Here is a 25,665-nt window from a genome sequence, read left to right on the forward strand (position 1 = left end):
ACAACTTGTTCTTGTTCTCCGGTGATTGCCTTCGTGGCTAAATCTGATCACGAGACTAATTATGTGAATGTTACTGAATGTGTATTGATGCTTCAGTGAACTTTGATGACCACATAAACTGAGGTACATATGTGATGGAATTAAGGTGGAACAGATTTGATGTTGTATACAACATCTTTTGTGATTAATCTAATGTACATCACACACACGCCTGTGCACAATATCAATATGATGTACGGCATTTTGGACCCCAGGACGATTAGCTGGTGTCATTTTCATGAGTGTGGCACTGTATGTATTGTGGTTATTGCTAATGCTTTGGATATAAAGGGATGATGTTGTGAGAGTATGACTAAAGACACGCTTTCTAGATCTATAACGGTTTCTGTATTGAGTTTTCACAGTACAGAGGTCATAGTTTGGTGCATGCAGCTGTACACAGAATGCACAGTATGTAGTGTGATGCACATAATGTGAAGAAAATTCATGCATGAGTTCTGCTCAGAAACTTTTAGCTGTTTCTGTCTTACAGCAACAGAGAGAGAGAGTTGAGTATAAGACGAGGACAGTGTATTGACGTTGCTCCACCATTGTAGGAGATATGAACGGAAACACTTCCATTATGCTAACTAACACTTAGTAACAGCCATCAGCCAGATGTGTGAATCGCTGGACTGATAAGTGTTTGGTTGCTTTAAGTAAAGCCACAGTGAAACTCGGTGAAAAGCTCTTCATAATGCACATTTTATTTTTGCATTACAGGATGGACTTTGGTATTTTAATTTCATAGTATAGAAGATGCGTTTTCAGTTTTATTGCTTTTTGTGGCCTGTTGCCTTTTGGGAAAGTGTTTGTTTAGTGTTTGTACAGTTTAAGGCAGAAGTGTTTGAATGTTCCTTATTTTTATAAATAAGAGTCATTTACCAAAGTTGCCAGCAGGCAAAACGAGCAAGCAAGAGGTTTGTGAAAAGAAACATATGCTTATGCATTTGGGGTTTTATTCCGCTGTACCAAACTTGTACTAAACTTTTGTGTACCATTGTATTTTGTATAACTGTACTGTTTTGCAAAAATATCAGACGTTAAAATCAAATGACACACAAATTTGATTCTCATTGTGGTTAAAGGTCTATGCAGTTTATAACACTAAAAAGGAGAAATTCAGTAGTTATGTATTGTTAGGTCGTTATTGTTATATATTTATATATCTTATGAAAACATGCAATATTGGTTTAAAGAGACATTTCCTGAAGTTGGCTAGGACAACAAAAGCACTGACAACACTTGATATACTGCTGGAAGAATGTAATGTGTGATCAGCAACAAATGCATTAGAGTCTTTATTCTAATGTGTATGACTAAGACTTTGCACCACAGATGTGCGCCTTTAGTCACTGTTAGATGTCTGGCCAGCTGCTTTTTGCATGAAGTAGAATAAATAAGAGATAGCCAGAGCCACCGTGATGAGGTGAGCGTCATCATTTTGGGCTCATTATCGCCTCTTAAGGGCTGAGAAAAGGTTATAGAAAATTGTTTGTGAGTGCACCTATTATGAGTGGAGTGTGTGTGTGTGTGTGTGTGTGTGTGTGTGTGTGTTTAACTAAAAACTACCTCTGTAGTTTGGAGTCTATGTTCTTTTATGAGCTTCCCCTGTGACAGTTTTTCCGCTTGCTACTAATTTGCTGCCTTAGCATCTCTGTCGTCATGGAGATTAACGAGGTGGACCTGCGAGTCGTTCTGGGGAACAAACGCTCTGCACCCCCCACCCCCACCCTCAGCCTCTCTCGCCAGACATGACAGGCAATCCCAGAGTCACTGGTGTACTCTGAAGTGTGTGTGTGTGTGTACGTGCGTGCGTGCGTGCGTGTGCGCGCACGTGTGTAGAAAGAAAAACTCCGTCTATTCACATTTTTTTGTCATGTGTGGGTTGGGGGCATATCCCACCTGTGCATGTTTGTGTGTGTGTGTGTGTGTGTGTGTGTGTGTGTGTGTGTGTGTGTGTGTGAGAGTGCTGACATCGCTCTGAGTCGTCTAGTAATGTCTGGAGACGTTAGAAGAGAGAGTTGAAACAGAAGTACAGCTGGAGTAACTTTTACCTCCTTCCCCCCCGTGGGCCACACACACACACACACACACACACACACACACACACACACACACTCCCACTCCCACACATAGTCATACACTCTCAGTCTCACACACACAAACACAGGGACAGACTCTCCCACACACGCACACATGAAAGAACACACACTAAGTATAGTTTCTACAGTCTTTTACCTACTGTTCCTCTCTGCCCGACTCCTTCGTTCTTCGCGGCGATGCAGAAACAACTCCATTTCATTCTTCCCATTTCTGTCCTCGTCTTTTCCTCGTGTCCCTACCATCTCTCCCTGCTTATAACCATTTTTGATCACCTTCACCGTCTTCCCACTCACCTCCAGCCTGATAATCCTGCCAGTAATCCCTGACTGAGTATGTATACATGCACAAAATAGTCAGTTTTTTGCCCTTTTTCCAAAAAAGACGATATTCTTACTGAGCTGTTTCCATGACGAATTAAATTCAATATTCCTGGTGAGCCCAGTAGCTCAGTTGGTAGATCACGTGCCTTATGTAGCCTACAGAGGTAACGTCCTCGCCGCAGAGGCCGTGGGTTCAGGTCCGGCCTCAGCCGTTTGCTGCATGTCATCCCCTCTTTCGCCCCCTTTCACACTTAAGCTGCCTCATCAAATAAAGGCAAAAAGGCCAAAAAATAATATAAAAAAAAACAGAAAACCAATATTCCACGAACACTCCCATTTACAATTCTGCATACTCCGACTAATGTGCCCTTACATCAGCTGGAGGACTCTCTGTCCTTCCCTTACATTTTTTAAAAGGTTTACACATATCCAAAAACCTGTTGATATCTAAATCTTTCATAAAATGTAAAAGTAGGTGTGTTTTTCCTTCAGATTAGAAGTGTGGGATTTTCTTTTGCACGCATCTCTACCCCAGAGCTTTGCAAACAGGCGGGGAGTTATATTGTCAAATCCTACATATCTTAATCAGAAAACTTGGAAAGCAACCTAATTCAGAATGTTTGAATAGATGCTGTTTATATGACCTGCATCAAATTCAGACTGTCATTATTCAGAATAATAGAGGAACACTGGTGTGTATGTAACTGTAGCCAGCGTCTTTTCGTTCTTTTTATACACACACACACACACACACACACACACACTCACATGCGTCCCAACACTGTAGTGGCACTTTTGGGTTAATTAACGTGCTAATTGTGTGAAAACCTAGCACAGATTAATTATGAAATTGAGGCAGATTATTTTTAAGAGCTTGCCCAGATCCTATTATTAACATTTCCTACAACCAACCCCCACCCTCAGAAAACAGGAGCGTATACTAAAGAGAAAGATCTTCATTTTAAAGCATTGGTGGTGAGAAAATTAAATTAAGATGCTTATTTTCTCTGTCATCTTTCATTTTCTCTCTTTAACTGTTCTCTGCTCGGTTGTGTCCGGGGTTTTAACGTGTGCCTTGTGTTATCAGATCACAGAAGTCTAATTTCTCTATTAGGCAGTATTCAGTTTGATGAAGTCAAATGCAATTGGTGTCAACAGGAAGGCAAGATTTGGTTGCAATGTATCAGGCTACAAGTCCACAGAGAGTGTGAAAGTTTTATCTTTTGATTCTTCTGACACAGTTTCTTCCTCTCCTTAATCCTCTTTTTTTAATTTGACAACACCCCCGTTTGTCACCTTTGGGAAGGTGTCACTGTCTGTCTCATCAGGAAATGTGCACACTTTATCATCAGCTCTGACTCACGTTCAATAACTCCACCTCTGGTAGGTGTGCGTGTGCCATTTCTGATATTCTCACGTGGTTGAGTGAAACACCCCGAGGCATCAGACAAAAAAATATGCATGGAAAGATCCAGTTTATGACCAGAACGAGTGTTTCGACATGTTGAGTAAGCAGAGAGGAGGGAGTTTGCTATTGGCTTATCGAGTCCAGTAATGTGATTGTCACATTGCTCCGTGGGTAATACATGGTGCACCCCACGGTCCTGTTAATTACGCTGTCAGGAAGAGGCAGAGAGACAGCGTTCAGGCAGATAGAGGAGAAGAGGGTCAGAGTAAGAAGTCTGGAGAGGGATCCTCGCAGCGCTGAGGAGGAATCATCACAAATTTTAGGCGCCACACATTCATCTACACATGTGAAGTATTTGTTGCTAGTAATTTGTTTCAAAAGCAGTTATTACTTGAAAGTCTTTATTTTTTAATATCACATAAATCCTCTCTTTGTTGCTGATCTTTTCTACTCCTAAATGATGCGTCTCCACATTTGATAAAAATAAAAGCTCTGTGATATATCCACACACCATTTTTCTAACCTGCCAGCAGCTGTTATTTTTAGAAAAATCACAAGTGGCTGCAAAGCACTTCTCTGAGTGTCTTACTAGCAGAGTTAAGAAAGGTTCGACCTTATGAGAAAAAAGTGACCCCCCCCCCCCCCGCCAACAATAGGCGGCTTTCCATTAACCCTCAAACTGCGCAAATTGAAATTGCAAATATAAAATTCGCCTAATGGAAACACGTCAATTTCAAAAAATGTATCGCAAAAAAGTTTTTACGCTCGCATGAGGTGGTATTTCAGACGATTTGAAAAAGCCATATTTAGCAGAACTGCAGTGGAAACACTTTTTTTTGTTTTGCTTTTCTAGGTCACATGATGCTATGGCTATGTGCTCGTCAGTAGGAACTGGCTCCCTCATGATGCAGCTACAAGAGCTGTTATTGCATCTCATAATTCTTCAAAAGTTGAGCGGATCATCTGGAAGTTTTGAATTCACAGTTCTGTGAAATCGTGGACTATCACCTCAATGAAATCCCTCATATGTGGCCGCTCCCACATGTAAGGGGCTCGCCTTTCCATTATCGCTCACATAACACGCCTATGTCACCTTTGATTGAAAAGCATGTAAATACGTTCAAGTAGAAACCCAAATTACAAATATGAACCTAAAAAATAGCATAATAGGTCCCTTATTATTAGTATTTTCTGTCATGTTGAATATATGGTGTAAAATTACCAAAATAGCAAATACTTTTAATGATTTAGTTTGGGAGTTAATATTTAAATTTGAGACGGTAATGCCGCACCATTTGCCATTCAGCCCGGTTTCTGCTTTACTGCGATGGTATAGTCCCAACCAGTGTGTGTTCCCGCTAGCTTTGGCTTCGACACAGCACACAAGTTAATTAAAACACCATGTGGTCAATGCTCTGCTCTGGAGGCAGAGACATGGAGAGAGTAGAGACTGAGAGAAGATAGGAGGGAAAGAGAAATCATGCAAAAGGGTTGAAGGGGCACAAGGAACCGAACAGTTGAATATCTGTCCCTGTTGGCTTGTTTTTGCATACGCTGGTTCTGAATCTATTACAGAGCTTTGCAAGGTGTTGTCATGTAATGCCAGGCAGCACTTATCTGTAGGCAGTCTGTACTATACAGCATTGTGTTGGTGGTCAGTTACTGAGGATGTGGTTTGGCTGAAGCTAAGTTGCTAATGCTAACTTGGATTGATCCCCAGTATTGATTTTTTTTTTTCTGGCTTGTAGCTCCAGCCAGTACACGTCACATTTTAATTTAATAATGTTGGTACACTGGTAGTGCCCACACTTCACATTGTTAAACACACACATACACGCACACATTCACGGACACACAGCCTCAGTCCATCTCCCACACACTGAGGAGAAAAAGAGAGATAGAAATGGAGTTATCCATTTTTTGCCTCGGGTACCAGCTTGCCATTTGAGAATTTTTTTTGGTATTTTTGTGTGTGAGACAAAAGCCTAAGGGCAAGTACAGTACACATCCTGTATCTGCATGTAAATACTATAATGTGCAGAAATTGCATTCAGAAATCCATAAATTATAAATAGATTTTAACATGTATTTTATATATATAGATAGTTTTAGATTTTTATTTTGAATTTTTATGATTTTCACAGTGTGTGTGTGTGTGTGTGTGTGTGTGTGTGTGTGTGTGTGTACGTGCGTGCGTGCGTGCGTGTGCGCGCACGTGTGTAGAAAGAAAAACTCCGTCTATTCACATTTTTTTGTCATGTGTGGGTTGGGGGCATATCCCACCTGTGCATGTTTGTGTGTGTGTGTGTGTGTGTGTGTGTGTGTGATCACAGAGCTGTGTGCGTTTGCTTTTCCTAGCCTCCAACACTGCTGAGCAGGTGGGAAGGGGAGGGAGGGCTTGAAGAAGTGGAGATGAGAAGAGAATGTAGAAAGTATTTATTTGTGTTTTTGGCTGGGCACGCTAAGGGGGGAGACTCCATGGGAGGAGAAGATGCGAGGGGGGTTAGCGGAAAGATGAGAGACGACGGGGGAAAAAAGAGAAAGAGGCAGAGCCGAGGCTGGCGGAGGGCGGCACTGAAGAAGGATGACAGTAAACTTAGGGGTTTTTATCTCTGCGTGTGGAGCTGCCCAGTCAGATCAGCTAATTTTGACATAAAAAAAACCACACAGCACTACACTTAAATTTGAGTATGATGCTTTTTATGTGGTAAACATTACATCACCTGCACCATTCAGATTTATATTATATGCTTTAAAATAACCCTAGATCATGAAAGAATGCACTGATTCCATATTTTGTAACATGTGGTTTAGTCATTTAGCCTCAATTATTTTTCTTTTCTTTGTATCCCTTCAACCCCTCAGCTCATTGTATGTACATGTGTATTTGTTTGTGTGTGTATGTGTGTGTCCCCTCGGACCACACCGCAGCGATTTTTGGCAGGCTTTATTGTTTTCTGCTGTGCAGCTGCACATCATGAAGAACTTCCTTCCCTGTGTGATAGTGTGAGGTGAAGTAACAATTCTGTGTGCAACTAAACATGCAAGTGTGTGTGTGTGTGTGTGTGTGTGTGAGAGAGAGAGAGAGAGAGAGAGAATACAGCATGTACATACACCTGTATGGAATCAAAAAGCACCTTCCACCCAGAATAGTCCAACCTGTCCCTGCTGGGATGTTGAATATAGATCTAGTTAAACAGGTGCAGTGATTTAATAGAAAATAAGAAAAGCAGGTAAACCATGACATCCTGGGTTTGATTTTAAAGAAAAACATAAATAAAAATATAAATAATAATCTTTTGTTTCTGGGAAATAGTCTGTTGCAAGATGAAATAAAATTCCGGGTAATATTTAATGTTGACACACACACCTTTAAGTGGTAAATTAGTGTGATCTCACTTTGCAAAGATATCTTCATTTAGAAAGTCTATTCAAAATGGAGTCTGAAGACCACACACACACACACACACACACACACACACACACACACACACACACACACACACACACACCTAAATAAGGTCCTTGACAGCATGTTCTGAGTGTTGCATGCAGCCACTAATGCTTTACTAATCACCTCAGTCTACATTTCACAGCATGAGACCTCACTTCTCAAACACATGTAGACGAACACTCACTCTCTCACACACACACACACACACACAAACATTCTTAATATGTGTGTCTGCACCAAACTGTCACTGTGTGTGCGCACAAAGAGCACATCGTGCTATCTCCCCTTTCCATTGGTTTTAACTAGGGACCAATCTGTAATTAGCATTTAGTGACCAGGCCTGGAATTTTCTGATTTTAGGGACAGAGACTCTTGACAAGGCAAGTCAAGGTAGTTATTTGTGTAGCACATTTCATAAACCAGGGCAATTTAAAGTGCCTTACAGAGCAATACATTAAAAAACATAATAAAGGATACAAATTCAGAAGTAAAAAAAGTTAAGAGATAAGATATAAAGGATAAAATTAATTACTGAATTATTATTTAATAAATAAATAAACTTGGTCTGCAGCAGGGCAGTTTTTTGGAGGACCACATGTCAGAGCATCAAGACCACAAGTCATAAATATTCAGGGAATAGACAAATCCATTTTTAGAATTTGTATCCTTTATTATGTTTTTTATTAATTATTAACAGGGTTGTCAGCATGTAGAATAAAATAGTAAAGAGATAAATTATAAAATGTTTAAAAAAAAGTTATTTAAAAAATTGAAAATAAAATAATAAAAAAAAAAATTAATAGGTTTGCAGTGGGGCAATTTTTGGAGGGCACAAAGGCCACATACCAGCGCATCAAGACCACGAGTCAAAAAATGCTATTTCAGTTTACAGAATAGACAAATGTATTTCTAAAAGCATCAGTTCTTTTTTAACATGGCTGTCAGGATTAATGCATGAATAGTGATGAGAGTATGTTAGTGACGTCCCTACATCACCCCCCCCCCCCCCCATTTCTTTTTTTTTTTAAATTGCGTTAAACAACTTAAAATAGAACGTGCAAAAGTCCTGGAAATGTCAGAAAGTTCTTGAAATGTTTTAAAATACTTGAAATGGCGTAAAAACTGTTGCAGCGACTGGCCCCTGCCTCCTGTCATTTTGCAAAAGTGGCCCCAAAGTAAAGCGAAGTTGAGTATCCCTGCCAAACACTCTCTCTCTCTGTCTGTCACGCTTTACTTTCTCTCCCTCTGTCACCCACTTTCTTCCCTCCACTTCTTTTTGTTTACATCCATTCTGTCCATCAGCCTGTAGCTCAGCAGCTTTAAGAAATCAGCTTTAAGCCTTAATTATACGTCTGTATCAAGGTGTCACTGTAGTTATGCTGCAGCTGCTGAGCGTGTAGGAAGCAGCCTATAGTTTTACATACTGAAAGCCAAACCAGCGCCGCAGAAACAAACAGAAGTGCTAAGAAATGGGTTTACATTTCGTTCCTTTGACTTTGTGAGGTGGTAATAAAGCTTGCAAAGAGAGGTTTTCCAACACTTTTGCGAGTACAGTAGTACTAACAGTGACAGTAGTCTTAAACCTGCTTCATGTTGTGTTCACTATCAAGGTATAAATCAAGTTTTTGCCTCCCCCACACACACCACGTTCACACTGCGTATTACTAACCCTGCCCATTCTCTCCTCCGCTCTCCCCCCATCCCCACCTGCCTATTGGATGGCCCGTAGAAGAGCCCACCTGTCGGCCAGGTTGGTCCCCTTTCTGTCTCCTTAGCTCGCACTACGAGCAAGGCAGCATTGTGCTGTCTCACTGCCTGCCCATCAGCATTTCATTCTCCTGCTTTTTTTTTTTAGATTAGCACTAGCTGTGGTTCTTTTTATTACTGAATACAAGATATTGGCAAATTGCACAAACTATGTGCGAAAGCCACATTGCATGATGTGGAGCAACTTGGAAGGGGCTTAACTCAGGCTCTATTTTCTCAGTAGAAGAAATCAATGTGCATAATAAAAGTAGTGTATAAAACTTGATGAATCCCTTAAAGATAAATTTGAATTGACACATTTTAGCCAAATCTTTGCACAATTACCCCTCACCTCAATTCCTCATTCACTCCAATCCCTGCTGCTAGCTGCATGCTTCATTGTCCTTCCCACCTCATACACATCACACACACAAACACACATGCACACGTGCACACACAGATGCCTTGGAGGTATCGAGTGGCCACTCACCTGCATCTAAGTGCTCCCCGTGGAGTGTGGTGGCTAATGATGTGTCCTCAGCATGAGCTTTACTTACCTATTTACATCAATGCACTCTAATAGTGTTAGCTAGACTCCCCTATACACATTCTTCTCAGATCTGATAATCAATAGTACAGGGACATTATTTTAAACTGTGTTCTTGTTTGCCGGGTACAGTTTTGAAATTGAATGCTGAATATTGCCTTTTTAAAAAGCTGGAACTCTTTCTTTCTTTCTTTCTTTCTTTTTTTGTTTTTTGTAAAGATCTCTGAATGATGACAATTACTTGAATCATTGACACGTCAACTCTTCAATTTCACCCTTGCAGACCAAAAAGAGTGCAGAGCAAAGCATTACACAAACCTCACTTCAACTGTGTTTTTTGCACTTATCTGCCAATTCAGAATAGTCAACCTGCATTCAGCCTGTCTATTAGCCTGCAGTCAAATCTGTGATGCGCTTGACTAGTAATGTCGGTCTGCTGTCTAAGCAGCCGCCCCAAGGGCCGGTGTGTGTCTGTGCACACATCTTTCTTTCTAGTGCCCCCCCCCACCCTCCCCCCCTTTTTTCCTTTTACACATGCGTGCACACACACACCTATCTGTATGTATGTGTTAGTGGGCAGGGTCTGCTGTGGTTGCTTTGTGTCACTGAAGACTTAATGAGGCGAATAAGAAGCTTTTAGAGTCAATGGAGGTGGATAATGTGGTTGAGGGTTCACTCCTGTGTGTGTGTGTGTGTGTGTGTGTGTGTGTGTGTGTGTGTGTGTGTGTGTAAGTCCTTGCCACCGGCTAGCAACATTGTTGTTCTCTTCTGCCCTGCTGCACCTGAACTAATAAGCCACAGACTACTCTACCGTCTGTGTTGTTGGTGTGTGCCTGCTCTAATGCACTTCACTTATCTTTCCTGGGGGTTACCGGTCATACCGGAAACTGATGTCACTGAGCAGCATTTTACAAGTGAGAGAGTGAATGGGAGAATTTTAATATTCCCTTGAACCTGAAGTACGTCAAAGACTCATCAGACAGTCTGCAAAAACTGAGAAACCGCTGTGACGTACTGTCGGAACACTGCTAATCCTGTCCCAGGCACAAGTGAGCTTTCTGAGAGTTTTTAGCACCACAGGTGATGACATGTCTCCTCAGAGGAGTGTGCTGAACTGTCATCACGGGGATCAGGTGCTGCTCCACAAGAAAAATTGTTAGTAAAGCTGTTTACTCGCACTTCATTAACACAGCTGCAAATACTATCGCTGCCAGTGTCTTTTGTGATACTTTAATGAATATTAGCATAATTGTTAAGAGAACTTTTACGTCTGCTGACACTGAAATGTGTGACATTTTTTAATCGCTCTCTTTTAGGTTTAATTTAGATTTATTGGTATGGCATATAGAGACCTGTGTTGTCAAAGCATGATTGTTAAAAGAGGGAAAATAAAAAGAAAACTGGTCATTTTAATCAAGACTGGTGCTATAAGAAAACAAACTGATCGCATTTAGACTTATTAATCTTTTGTGTTAACCATTTTGTGAAAGCAGTGTTGAAGCATATTATAGCAGAATATTTAGACAAGAATTGAAAGAATATGAGATATATTTTTTTAAGAATATTGCATAGTGCATACAGCATTTATGTTGTCTATTAAACAAAAATATAAATGTTAAACTAGAAAGTAGAAAAACAAATGAATGGCCAACTGCTGAATCAAAGTCGGTCATTCTTAGTGTGCAGAATTTTTCCCTAAAAATGTACAGAGTAATACAGAAGTATTCCCTTTCAGTCATCCGTTTTAATAATAGAAGTGTGTATTTTTCTGCAGAGACTCTGTTACTCTATTATTCCTCTGCGGTTAGAATAGCTATTTCCAGAGGCATTATGTTTTCGCGTTGTCCCGTCTGTTCATCTCATTCTCATGAACACGATTTCTCAAAAACACCTGTAAAAAATGTCTTCAAACTTTGCGCAAATGCCTGCTTGACAACAATGAATTAATTAGATTTTGGTCGTCATAGGTCAAAGTTCAAGGTCACTGTGACCATGTCTCTTGTAAACGGGATATCTCAAAAACAGGTGGATGGAATTTCTTCAAATTTTGCACAAATGTTCACCTGGACTCAACACTGAACTGACGAGCATTTGGTGGTCAAATGACAAAGGTCGAGGTCATTGTGACACCACAAAATATGATTTTTTTTCTATAACTCAAGAATCAATGTACTAATTATGACAAAATGTTACACAAATGTCTAACAGGATGTGATGAAGTGATGGTATTTTATATCCAAAAGGTCGACTTCCCTGTGACATCATGTTACACAAAAACACTTTTCTGGCCATGACTTAGCGTTACAACTCAGGAACAGGAGGGGAGACATTTTTTTCCAAAACTGGTGACACTAATCCTGGGAGTCCTTGAAACTGTGCTGATTGTATGGATTCTCTTTGGGGAAAGATGTGTATGAAGCATTTGTGTTTACTGACATGTATGCAAAATCTAAGTGCTTGAGTGCAATTTGACTGGTTTGTGGAGGCGCATACTGCAAGGTTATAATTATAGTTTCTACTTATTGTCTGTGTTTGTGACATTTATGAGCACATACCCCCACAGTGCCCATGTGACGTTTGAGCTTTATAAAAAAGTAGTCACCAGGTGCCAGCAGGCATCCAAGAGACACGGTTGACAAAAGAGCAAATGTAGCAAGACAAATTTCCAAACGACTGTGAATCGTGCATTGACTTACTTTTACTGGCAAGCGTGTTTATAAGCAGTAACTGGCAATCCTGCATAGTAAAGCTTTAATGGAAATGTTTACATTTAATCCTCCATATTCTTCCCATCAGAGAGTTTGTTGAGTCACATGTTTGCTCATGTGCTCCTCAAAAACCATCAGTTTCTTCAGTAAGATTTGTAAAACAGATCTGTGAACAGTTCGACTGCGCAGAGTACCGAGCAGGATGTTGGTCTGCACTGTGATGGTATGAACATAGGAACAGATGACAACACATCCCCCCTCCTCCTGTTTTCCATCCCTCCCTCCCTCCATCCATCCTTCCCTACATCCCTTCCTCCCTCCCTCCCTCGCCACCTGGAGCCAGCGAGCCGTGACACCAGAGGGAGGGAGGGAGTGATGATGAAGGGACAAGGGACTGGAGAGAGAGAGAGAGAACCACAGAGGGCTAGATGAAGGAGAGAGGAAAGAAGGCAAGAAAGGATAGGGGGATGAAAGATGAGATTGGGCATAGGAAGGCAAATGTAAATAAAGAGGACATATAAATAAGGGAGATACGCAGAATCTGTGTCTGTCATGAAAAGGAAGCCTTTTTTTTTCATACAGTTACTTAAGTATAAAACTCAGCAGTATAAAGTCTCAGCAAGGAGCTTTGACATTTGCAGGATTTTAGCGTTTTTCTAAGAATTTAGGATTTTTGTAGAATTTTAGGATTGTATTATGTATTTATTTATTTGTTTGTTTATTTTAGAATGTTTCCAGGATTTGAGGATATTTCTCAGATTTTGGGACATTTCTAGGATTTTACGATATTAGGGGCTTAGAGCGGATCCTCCATTGGCACTTTTTTTGATAAACAAGCTCTATTCTGTACACTGACACCTTGTGTGTATGAAAAATACAAAAACAATTCCCAGTAAAAACTGCTTTCCTTTTATTATGAATTATAAAATGATTGGGGGCCCACCAGGCACCTTATTGGGGGCCCGAAGTTTAGTATCACCGGTATAAAAGTTAGGAAGGAAATTATACTTCATACAGAAGATGTTCCAGAGTCTAATGAACAAAGTAGTGAATCTAGAAATGAAGGGAAAACAGTGGCAATAAAACACTGCTGTAAATTTGTGGAATATGTCTATTATTTGCAAAAGATAAAAAGCAAAAAGCATTTTTCAGATTATTGTAATTATTTTAAAGTTTTGAACCTTAATTCATGATTTTTTTTTCTGCTACATATTTACAACCTCTCCAGTATAAACTTTTCTACTGCATCTTCCTACTTTTTGGTCATAGACCTAATGATCTGTCATCAAGTCTACTGCCAGCTTTAAGTGTTTTAGTTACACATGTTTTAATGCTATAATTAAAATATTGTACTGTATTTCACCAAAAGTAAAATGGAAAGCATGTTTAAATCAAAACAAGTGCATGCATTTCTTACCTGCAAGCAGGTTGATGCTGCCGGTAATGCATGCAGAATGTGGTTATGATTTATCAGATAAATGTTTTTATTAAAACAATCATTTCCAGTCCATTTACTCACCCTGTATTGTTCATTCTTTAACAATTGCATTTGTTCTCTGTTATTCCATTTCATATATTTCTCTAACCTCCTCTGACACTGTTAAAACAAAGTATTTGCTATTTGTTAGTCCCCATAACCTGCCATTGTCTGCTTTATCGACTGTGTAGGAATATATACACAGCGTTGTTAGCGTATTTCAGTTTGTGTGTGTTTGTGTGTTTGGGAGGCTAGGAGCATGGTGGTCCCCCGGAGAGCTCATTTTGTCGTCTTCTCGCTTGATTTACCTTCTTCTTCTTCTGCTGTTTATTACCAGTCATTACAAGCTGTTTGGAAACCTAATAGGACACACTGACAAATAGACAGGGAGAGACCCAACCAGGATAGGCATCGGAACACAAAATAACTGTGTGTATGCGTGTGTGTGTGTGTGTGTGTGTGTGTGTGTGTGTGTGTGTGGATTTATGAGAAAGAGAGTGAGCGCTTGTGTGTCATGTTTCATGTTTGCCTGTGAGAATATTTGTACATGCAACATCAGCTATCTTAACTCATGTATAGAAGTTGTCTGCTTTGTGTGAGTGATGTCTTTGTTAGTGCTGTCTGTGTAGGTAGGTGTGTGTGTATGTGTGTGTGTGTTTGAGAGGGTGGCCAGTGATGGAGGGCTATATACCATACTGTACCTGCTGCAACCCCCCTCTGTATTCTCTGCTCCTCTCTCTCTCTCTGTCTCAACCCGTCCAGGTGTGGCTGCACCAGCTGCTAAAGAGAACAGGACAATTACACACACACTAACACACACACTAAGGTACACACAGACTTCCTCTCTATCTCTGCTGGCTAATTGTCACAAGACAAACAAGGCGCTTTGCCTTTATGCGCTTCATAAACAGGGGCCAAGCAACAATTAACTCCCTACTTAATTCACTAACTATTCTGAATTCATTTTCTCCTGTGACAGGCACATCTGTCACAGCTGGTAGCAAGCGGGAGTGTGCGTGTGTGTGTGTGTGTGTGTGTGTGTGTGTGGGAGATGGAGTTTGGGCCTGTATAGTAATGCAATCAGGCTGTGGCTTTAAATAGGTACCTAAGTTCCTGTGTGTGTGATATGTCATGACATGTTAATGTGTCAGTGGCAAATTTTTGTGTCTGTGTGTAAGAAAAAGAGACAGTGAGTATGTTCACATGCGCAAAATAGTCTGGTGTTTGCCCTTATTCCGAAAAAGACAATATTCCTAAAGAATACAGGATGAGAAGGATGGAGCGGTTCGATGCAAATAGAGAGGAAATCATGAACTTACATATTTTAGTTTTCCATCTCTGCTAGTAAATGTTTTAGCACCCGTAGAAACTGGATTTTACTTGCCTTGTGGACTGTGGTTGCAAAAATCATAAAACAATAAATACATACATATAGATATTAGGTGCACAAAATAAAACTGCAGTTCAAATGTGTGGCTTTGTTTTTTAAGCCCTGATGAGGACTGGTATGGTAGAAACATGTTGGCTTTTTTAATGATGTAGCCACCACAATAAAGGCTTTTAAATGTAATTCCTCCTTGTGTTTCACCTGGATTTCCCTCGTTTGTTCCTGTTGGTTCCCATTTTCCAAGAGCACCTGACTAGTTTGTGACCTACATTTGAGCAACCAGTCATCTTTCTCTTTTTTCTTAAAAATGTAATTGTTGTCCATCGTTCATTATAAAAAAGCAGCATGTGCCTAATAAGGAATAAGAGGAACATCAGAAACTGAAGAAACTGATTTATGAAAGAATGGCATAACGAGGAACATAATGGAGTGAAGATGGACTGAATGACAAACAAAAGTGAAAAGTGATGTTGTACATGAGCAGAATGACACTATAGTGAGTGTGAAACGGAGACATCAAGAAAACAAGATGTTGACGGAAATTGTGGCGAATACAGATCAATCGAGTAGATTCATACTGATTGCAAACAGTTGGAGAGGAAACAAACTGATGCAGAGAAGGAATCTGCAGAGGACATGGAGGGAAGAGGCGAGGGGGAGAGAGACAACCGAATGCAGATCAATAGGGTGACATGAGGAGAGAGTGTGGGTGTGGATGGGTGGATCAGGTTGAATAAAGCGAGAGACGGAAGGAGAGACAGAGAGGATGAGAGCGATTTCTGGCAGATTTTGGCTCACGCTCAGTCCTCTTGCCGAGCAGCTGGACTTCATTAGTGGCTGGTGTTAATTACTGGGACTGTACACACACGCGTGCGGATAAGTGCGCGCGCACAGGCGCATGAACACACACCGATGGATACACACACGTATGTGCACGCTCACACAGCCTGTGATTCAGGGTCACCTTGCTAGCCTTGTTTGAACCAGCAGAGAGAGGGGGAGATGGTGCCAGACAGACAGAAAAACAGAAATGGAGAGAGCTCACACACAAGTGTCAGTCCACTGTGGGAGTTTTATATGTTATTAATGGAATTTTCGAGCAGCTGCTCGCGATGCAGCTGCTCGATGGACAGGTGATACTAAAGTTGACTCAGTCAATGGTTGAACACAATCAGATGAATGAAGAAGGTCGAGAGCCAAAAATACAGAGATAAAACAGATAGTTATTGAAGATAGAGGTGGTTTAATGTACCTTTTTACAATGATAAGGTTTTTGAAGAACTGCAAAACACCGAAAGAAGTCCGACGCTGTGAGAACCATGACTTTATGCTGAAGAATTGTAACTGCCATATAAACACATTCCCAGCTGCTCTGTTCATGACTTCAGCGTGAGGCGGGACTCATGTTGTAAAACTCAAGTAAAGTATGACTCATTTGTGGTCACTGCTTCATTCATCCACACGTTGAGTTCACAAAGTAAACTCTGAAATAGACTCATTTAAATGAATCTACACAACGCTTAAAAAAAACAACAAAGAATCAGCCCCATAAAAAATGCACCAGTAACTCTTATTGCAGTGTAGAGATATACATATAAACAGCATCATATATTTAAAAGAAAAGGTAAGATCTTTTGAAGTCGGGGTGAATAAGGCATTTATCTGCTGTTAATCTGTTTATCTACAGTACACGTCAGTCGGCACTTACTAGTTCTTTAAACCGGGGGCATCCAACAAAAAGTTATCAATTTCCTATGGCGGAGGAGTCAGCACCAAAACATATTTTAGCCACCCTTCAAATAAATTTGTTCAGTGTGCGCTATATTTAGAATATTTTCACCACGTCACCATACAGCAGTTTTTGACGGAGAACTAAGGGGACGATCACACTGAGATGCATCACGCCAGGCGCAACCGCTCAAAAAACACCTTGGAAGCTCATCTGGAAAAACAGCTGGGAGTGCCTTTGGAGCGAGGCTACATTTGTGTGGCCAATAGTTACACTGACTCCACGCCTCTTTTATGCACGCCCAAAAACCACCTTAAAAACACGTCACAGAGCAGCAAGAGAGGAGCGCCCGACAGGCATGTTTCTCTGGCGACAGGTCTTGTTGTGATCGGCCTCTAAAGCTATACAATGCTCTCTGCAACAGATTCCATTGAGAAAAATGGTGATTTAATGTTGCTGAACATGTTGTGTTACTGTGTGACTTTGGTGTTAAAAAGGGTTAGTCTGGATTCACCAAAGTCACATAATGATACAAACAAACCAACTGATGGAGGCAGCAGTAGATCAGCAGCTCCAGTGTTCAGCAAGCTAACATTAGTGAAGTTTGGGGGCTTTGACAAGAGCAAAGATGGGGAACTTCAACTAAATGGCAACACTATCAGAAAAGCAAAGGTAAAGCAATGAAAATACTCTCATATAGTGTGCACATAATATGTTATATAATATTTTAGGTGAGAATTTTTTCAGGGGGCTTAAATTTGTTTCCCTGCTGCTCTTCTCTGAGCTTCCATGTTGGCTCTCCTGCTGTTTCTCCAAACTGGGGGCGTGCCAACAGATATTTATCGTATGCAATCCACCGTCTACGGATGAGGACTCCATGCAACCTCACTGTTGTTGTGATTATCATTTTCTAGATGCTTGCTTCACTGGAATCTGGCTTTGATTACACATATCATGTGCTTGGCATACATACTGTATATTTGGGCCTGTTGCCAGTGGTGGTTCATTACTGATCAAGTGTTTTTTGTCAGACAAGGTTTTACAAAATGTGAGTTAATTAATAGAGCTGCCGGGGTGAGAGAGGGGGAGAAAGCAAGCTCAAACATTATTTTTGGCTTAAAAACTAAAAACATAAAGAAGCCCATATATGTTTTAGTTTGGCTGTCTTAGAAAATCCAGATTAACAAATTAGGATTCACCAATTTGAGTAACAGTAAACTTCACTGCTAGCTGTTGTTTCAGCAATGGGCCAAAATCGTGTTTCAGTCGGAATACAGTACCCAGAGAGAAAGGGAAGATGGTTTAAAGACGAGCAACAGCACAGCATGAGGTGGGATGCAAAGCCATGCTGGGAGAGGTTGAAGGGTTTTCTTTGGCTCTTAATTACACGGTAGAAGACAGGAGAAGGCAGGAGTGAGAGCGAGGAAGAGAGAAAGGTTGAAGCGACGGTATACACTGTCGCTCTTATCTTCCGTCTCTAAACAGATGTCGACCAGGCTGTTCTCTTTATTGCAGTACAAAGGCCTTCTGACAAACACACACACACACACACACACACACACACACACACACACACACACACACACAGGCATGCACACACATCATCCTGGACAAATCAATGCATTCTGGTTTCAGTAATTTCCCAAGGTGCTTTGCTCTGCCTCCCCTTGGGTGAGCAAGGTGACAAAGCCAGCCAGGGAGGAGAGAATCTCTTACTTTATGCCCTTCTTTTTATAGCCCTTGTTTGCTTTCTTTCTTTTCCTCATTTCCTTTATTGATTTCAGTTTACTTGCTTTTCTCTATACTGTGTGTACATTCACACAATATGCAGTGTTCTGCCATACTGATATATTTACATATACTGCAGGAAACTGTGAGGTATTTGCCTTTATCCCAAGTGTAGGCTGATAACCCCGTCTTTCCCTTCAGTATTTAGTGTAACACTAACTGTGTGTACAACATGCACACTAGTATTCCAAAAATGACAATGTTCCAAGTTTATCATGGGTCACATAAATTTTTGGGTCACATTTTTTTGAGATATCCTTATTAGGCCTTATTCCAAATGTAGCCTTTTTCAATGAGGATATGTAGGTTATGCTGATAATATTTGGGTATTAGGAGCATTCTTTGGACATGTTTACGGTGCATTTGGAACATGCGTCTTAACGCCTCTTGCTTGTTTCTGGATAGATCTGTTTGTTGTGAATAAAAAACATGGCTGGGGTAGAGATGCATGTACAAAATAAAAGCCCACATTTTTTGTTTAGGAGAAAAAACACACCTGCTTTTAAACATTTTGAAAGATTTAGATAAATCTTTCAAAATATTGTACCATGACAATAGGATATATAGCATGGGGGCGTGTTGCATAAATCAGACTATGCAGGGTAGGCTTATGCGTTATTTATTTTTTATACCCTTTGTATATTTCACTGAGTATGCCTATATGACGGTATATGCTACTTTAGTCCACTGATTAATTCATTACCAACTCTGGTTTGTTTGAAATAAACCCTTATTTCACAGTGTAAGATGTAAAAAAAAACATTCTGTTTTTGTCAGCTGTCTTGCCTCTCTGTTCCTGACCAGCTGTTTACAGTCCTGTAACTTTATCCCCACCACTCTCTGTCACAATTTTTTCTCAGCTCAATTGCCTGATCCACCAGTGGAGACTGACCTCTGGTGACAGGTGCTCTGCACTACATCACCTCAGTACAGCATCTCCGCATTGATTTAATTGACGATATTGAAAATAATTCTGCCTAAATACCATGGTGTACCATAATACCACAACGCCCAAGACTAACTCACAGCTGCATATAGAAGGGAATGTTAGAGAAATATTTATTTGCATGAGCCATGTAAACAGCATGTATTGTGAGCATGCAAGCGTAATCACTATAGTATTGTCAGCCCTTTTCTGTTTGGGAGTTGTTGTTTTGCCTTAATCAGTAGCGGAAAATTTTCCATCCCACCAATGGACACTAAAGCATTTTTGTGGCATTATTTCTGCTGTGTCATTTGTCTGGCTCTCGCACGGGAAGACAATGTCATTCTTAGCCCTGCTTGTAAAACTCTGATTGACTTCAACCCAAGATTCAGTCTTCAGAGATCCCAAGACTAGATCTATTTAAAATAATAAAAAAATCAGCAGCAAAAAGATCTGGAACCCGGTACCTTTTTTAGACCCATTTGTGTCACAAAACTAAGAGCTTTTTTATTTTTGCCTAAACACGATGCAATAATTAACCTCAGAAAGCACATTTTGAATGCCAGTAGTCGTTGCAATAGAACCAGTAATATGGGCTTCGTTCACTGACAGCCTGTGCTCCCACAATGTCCCACACAGCATAAAACAACTCACCTGCAGCGCCCCATCATCTGTTTAAAGGCTTTGTAATCTGGTGGTATACTGCAGGTTTGTAGATTGGACACAGAGTGGGGCCGCGAACGCCACGTGAGCCCCCTCCTCCCACAACATAATGATAATTACAATCATTATGCTAATATTGTATTGTCATGTAATGTGGGGTTTAGCCTTGGTAGAATAAGTAATTCTCACAACTTTTGTCCACGTATTTTCCTTTTAGTGACTTTATTTCCTTTCTCCTTCTGTGACCCCTCACACTCTCCTCCTCTACCTGCTCTCTCCTTCCTCACCAGCCCACCTCCTCCTCCTCATCTCATGTTCTCTGTCCCTCTTCATCCTTGTATCTCTCCTGGATGAGAGACACTCATTTGTGACAGAGCCAACCTGCTAATGGTGGATGGCAAGAAACAAAACCGGCCTTGCCAAATATACACACAGGCACAAACATACACACACACTAACACAGTATTTGTACGTACTAACGTGGACATCCGTGTGGAAATACTCACACTGAGACATCCTCTGCAGCCACATATACACACACAGCAAACACTCCCAGGTACAGACACACACACACGGACGCACATCAGTGCATAGATACACAACACATTCACACTAATGTATTCACATAACACTCTGTATGCTCCCCACTGCATTGCTCCTGGTGCTGGGCTCCCTCTCTGCTCTGCGCCGCGCCTCCTCCTCCTCCTCTTCGTCCTCCTCCCCCACCACCTCCTTCTCCTTCTCCCAGTACATCTGGCACGCTCAGCTGCCGAGGAGCGCCATAATTATCCCGCCGGAGACGCACACACCCGCACACGCATGCACACACTCCGCGACGAAAGCTCACACACACTTGTCTTCGGCGATCCGCGCCGCCCCCTGCTGCTCTTCGTCACTACCGGGGCTTCATTAGAGTGTGTGCAGAGTGTGTGCATGTGTGAGTATGTGTGTATGTGTGTGTGTTGATGCATGGTGCTTTTGGATGCTATCCAGATGTTTTTTTTTTTCTTTATAGTTGAGGAGTCGGGCGTGTCCTAGATGCAACTGCCCTGCTCCTGTATGCTCAGTGTTTTGAGTTTGAATACTGTCTGTCTCACATAATATCTAGCTTCTTTCTCCTATTCTGCCCTCGTCCACATCAGTGTCCAGTCTAATGTAGCCGTCATGAAGAAGACAGGAAGTGGGCAGCAGAGAGTATCAGTTTGCATCAGTCTGGGATGAACATGGACCTTGTTGTTTTGTAAAAAGGGGACATGGATTCTGGGTCTTGCACCTTGTCATTCATGACTGACTAATGTTTTTACATACAAGAAACCCAACTTTTCTGTTTTATTTATCTGTGACGGTAAATCCTTCTGCTGACAACAGTAGGCTTGGCACTCTGAGAGTTTTGTGCAATGAGTAACTGCACTGCACTACATATTACAATAGTGCTAGAAAATCTATTTGTGGCTGCAGATGTTTAAATAGTGGCAGCCTACCGCTGGTAAATTAATATGTGCGAAACCCTGTAATCAATATATAGTATTTTCCTAGCTTGTACATGGATGGCCTCTGCACCGCCGCTTCACTTGCTCATTGGTTGAGACTGAGATCAGCATCAGAGGGAGCTGCTTTAATACAGCATCTGTCACAGGACATTTATAAAAAGAATATAAGAGTACATTTCAGTGAATGAATGACCTGTCACACTGAGACACACGTCTCAGTCTCAACCAATTAAAATGTCTTAAAATGACTAGACCTATGCTATGTATTTTGTTGAGATGTAGACTTATATTATACCAGATATTTCCAACAATGATCAAATCCAGAGAAATGTGTCAGAGGCGTCATATCTCCATTGCACGTGTCTCAGTTGTGGTTGTCTCCATGAAGCTGTCATAAAATGACTTTTTAATTCACTTTTAAGTCATATTTCTATGATGCATTGTTAGAGCTTGGTTGTCTTTACCCATAATTTCGTCTGCGAGTAGTCAAACAGGATTGGAGAAACAGTGATATTAAACACAAAACTGCTTTATTCAGTTTTTTACCAGTTTTAATCACCTGGGCTGTTCGTTTTTGAGAGAAAGAGATCTCTGCAGATAATTCAGAACCTGCGAGAAACCTTCTGAACAAAAGCCACTGTAGGAATTGGGCGAAGATACAGCTGGTTGCAATCTGCAGTCTTCACCACTAGATGCCACTAAATCCCATACGCTGCCCCTTTAAGTAACCAAATGTCGCACTAAAAAACTACCTTCATATAGTTGATGAGGATAATAAATATTTTAGTTTATAAGCTATATTAGCTATACTCTGCTAAAGGCCCCTCTCTCTAATCTCTTCCTCTATCTTTTCACCATAGAAACCTAATATTTCCTCTGACAATAATCATGATATCAAACTTTCATATTGTGACATCGAATTTGAAAGAATAAGAGTCTTGCCTCATTATTATAAATTCATATTAAAATAAGAAATGGACACATTCTCCACTCGCACTTTCTCTCTCTGCAGTGGTAATTGCAGGAGTGTTTTTAGTCGGTCTGGTGTCACATTGTAATTACTCGCCTGTACAGGTGAAGGAGAGGCTGAGGTTGGAGTGCTGCTGCCTGGGGTGGGTGGGTATCTGTGTGTGTGTGTGTGTGTGTGTGGTGTGTGTGTGTGTGTGTGTGTGTGTGTGTGTGTGTGTGTGTGTGTGTGTGTGTGTGTGTGTGTGTGTGTGTCAGACAAAGAGAGAGAAAGAGGTAACGTGAATGAGTGAGTACAGTGTGATTGGCAGTAATTGTTTGTAATGTAAGTGTGTGTGTGTGTAGTGTGTGTGTGTGTGTGTGTGTGTGTGTGTGTGTGTGTGTGTGTGTTCATAGTATGATTGGCATTCAGTGTGTAAGTGTGGGGGTGTGTGTTTTTGGGAGTGTAGCCTCATAGAGCCCGCTGTGGCTGCTCAGAGTGGTGCTGTAGGTTTGATTCCCCGTGCCACTTTGTGTCAGACTTACCACAGAGCAAAAAGCAATTGAGCTTTGTGAAAAGGGTCTGGAAACGCCTCCCACCATTCTATTTTCAAGTCATGCTTTTAGTGCCACGGGAAGCTTGGAATAAAGCACCTGCATCAGTCACATGGATGGGTGCTAAAGACCAATCAGGTGACAAGCTTTGACTCCGTCTGTAAGCCACTTGAGCCTGTCGATTGCAGTCTTTCTAGACCAGCTACCTTCAGTTTTTAACCTAATCCTTTTTTACTTGTTCGGAATAAATGTTCAGCACTTTATAAAATAATGTGTAAATGTAATTTTTATGAAAATAACATAATTGTTTATGAATTCTTAGAAATAATATAATGATCTCCTTAAGAACTATGTGCAATAGGTAGCTGGTTAGCTACTTAGACTCCTTTCCCATAACCAGTAGATGCCATGTTTGCCTTGCTGGTCTTTTTCTGGTGTCGTCGTTCACAAACAACCTCCAAAAAAAGAGTTAGTGAACAGTGGAAGTCAGCATGGAGGCTAGTGAAAATGTTACAGTGATTATTTTATTCTCTTTCTCTCATAACCAGTGCTGACTAATTTGAGGCAGTGTTTGAACGCTGATGAAATTTGTGGCTGAGATGAGTCACAGGAGTTAGTGCCGGAGTCACAGCATCAAGTCAGAATAAAGCGGAATATAGCGTTTCCACTTGGGCGTTATCTTAACATCAGTGCCGATTGGAGCTGATGCTGATAAACTCCCACAACTACCACAGAGTCAGTTGTCCTGGGAATAAAAGCCACTAATCAAAAAAAGTCGTTAGTGTGGGCTCATGGGATTTTTGTCCAGTGTGGAAGGGGCTCTTGAGCTTCTGTCCTGAATAAAATTACTGTAGAATGGACTAGAATGTCTTTAAAAATGATCTTTTTTAAGGCAAAAAGTTAGCACCACAGGATTCATTTTATGTGTCTTGTGTGCGATTGCTTGGTACTGCATCTGAGTACGATTTCATCGCCCCGCCGTCACCTTTTACAATATTGTTCTTGTGTCATTATCTGTGTGACATTTGTTTATGTTGTCAAATCGCAAGTTTCCAAGACCAAAACAGCAGAGCTGACCTTAACATTATACTTACTATCATTTATATCGTTAATGTTGAGAATGACCCTCTCACCTCCCTACCTAATTTACCACCAGAGACGAAGATGAGATGAGCGGGTGCTGCGCGCGTATGCATCATCTGGAGACAGACACTTTGAAAAATGCCTTTGCAACTCCACTCACTGACTGCTACTGGTGTGAAATATCAGTCCACTTTTGAGTTTTTGGTACAGCTGGTTTTCAGACTTGATGTAAACCATGACATAGTCCACATGAACCATACTGGAAACCACATTGTCATTTGGACCCAGGCTGGGGATGCCACTGTGAGGGAATTTTCCCAAAGGTTAATAAACACCGTCTATTTTATGAGAAAATATTTTCCCGATGACATGCAATATCTGTTGCTGTACTTACTGTTACTGTAAGTTGCTGCTAATGCAAATCGAATGTTTCCCACCAGAGGTGTTTCTAGGATTTGGGGGCATTGAGGGCTTAGTCTGGACCTCTTTAGGGGGGATTCTTTTCAATGTACAGGCTCTAATTTTATTATTTTAATTAATTAATTATTTTTGATGTACTCCGACATCGTTTTTACCCTTCAGACTTTTTTCTTAACTTTGCATTTTAATATGATTTATGATGTGAAAAATATTTGTAGTTTTAAGAAATTACTATTGAGAAATAACACATGATCACACAAAATGCAGCACTTGAATGACACAAAGTTCCCAGAAATTGTGTTTTTAATCAATTATATGATATTATTATTTTGAGGTTATAAATGCATTAATGAAATGACAGATAATTAGATCCAGGGTTATTTTTAAAAATAGAGATTATTGTTATTTCGTTTTCGTTTTCCACTGCGGCCACTTCACATTAAAAGCATTTCACTGACTGATTCATGTGGAAAGAAACCACAAAATAGGCCCATGTGGTTTCTAGAGGCTGGTGACATAATGACTGCTTTTAGGGCGAGGTGGTTAACTGCTTTAGTTTGCAAGCTTACAGCAGTTATCTGGGCTAGCATAAGTTAGTGATAATGACTCCCAGCATCTTTCTGTTCTCTTTGCATCCTGTTCTCAGTGTCATATTGTACTTTACAGTTCTGAATTTACATTATTTGTGAAAAAGAATAACATAAATGTAGACTACACACACAAACACGTTGTCACTTCCAGCGGGTGGCATTGATGTGTGTGTTTTTCCAACACTAACAGAAATGAAATATGGATCCAGTCATGTTCCTGCAGCTCATGGGTGCGTTTACGCCACATGTATGTGGACACAAATACATTTCATACTATTTCTATTG

General features: G+C 40.7%; 1 protein-coding gene across 2 annotated transcripts in view; it reads left to right on the forward strand.

Annotated features, from left to right (window-relative positions):
• The window catches only part of znf423 (zinc finger protein 423), a 193,305-nt gene that overhangs the window by 99,263 nt on the left and 68,377 nt on the right, over window positions 1-25,665 (forward strand). The window lies entirely within an intron of this gene.

Source organism: Plectropomus leopardus, chromosome 11 (genome assembly GCF_008729295.1).
Source record: "Plectropomus leopardus isolate mb chromosome 11, YSFRI_Pleo_2.0, whole genome shotgun sequence".
Taxonomy (NCBI): Eukaryota; Metazoa; Chordata; class Actinopteri; order Perciformes; family Serranidae; genus Plectropomus; species Plectropomus leopardus.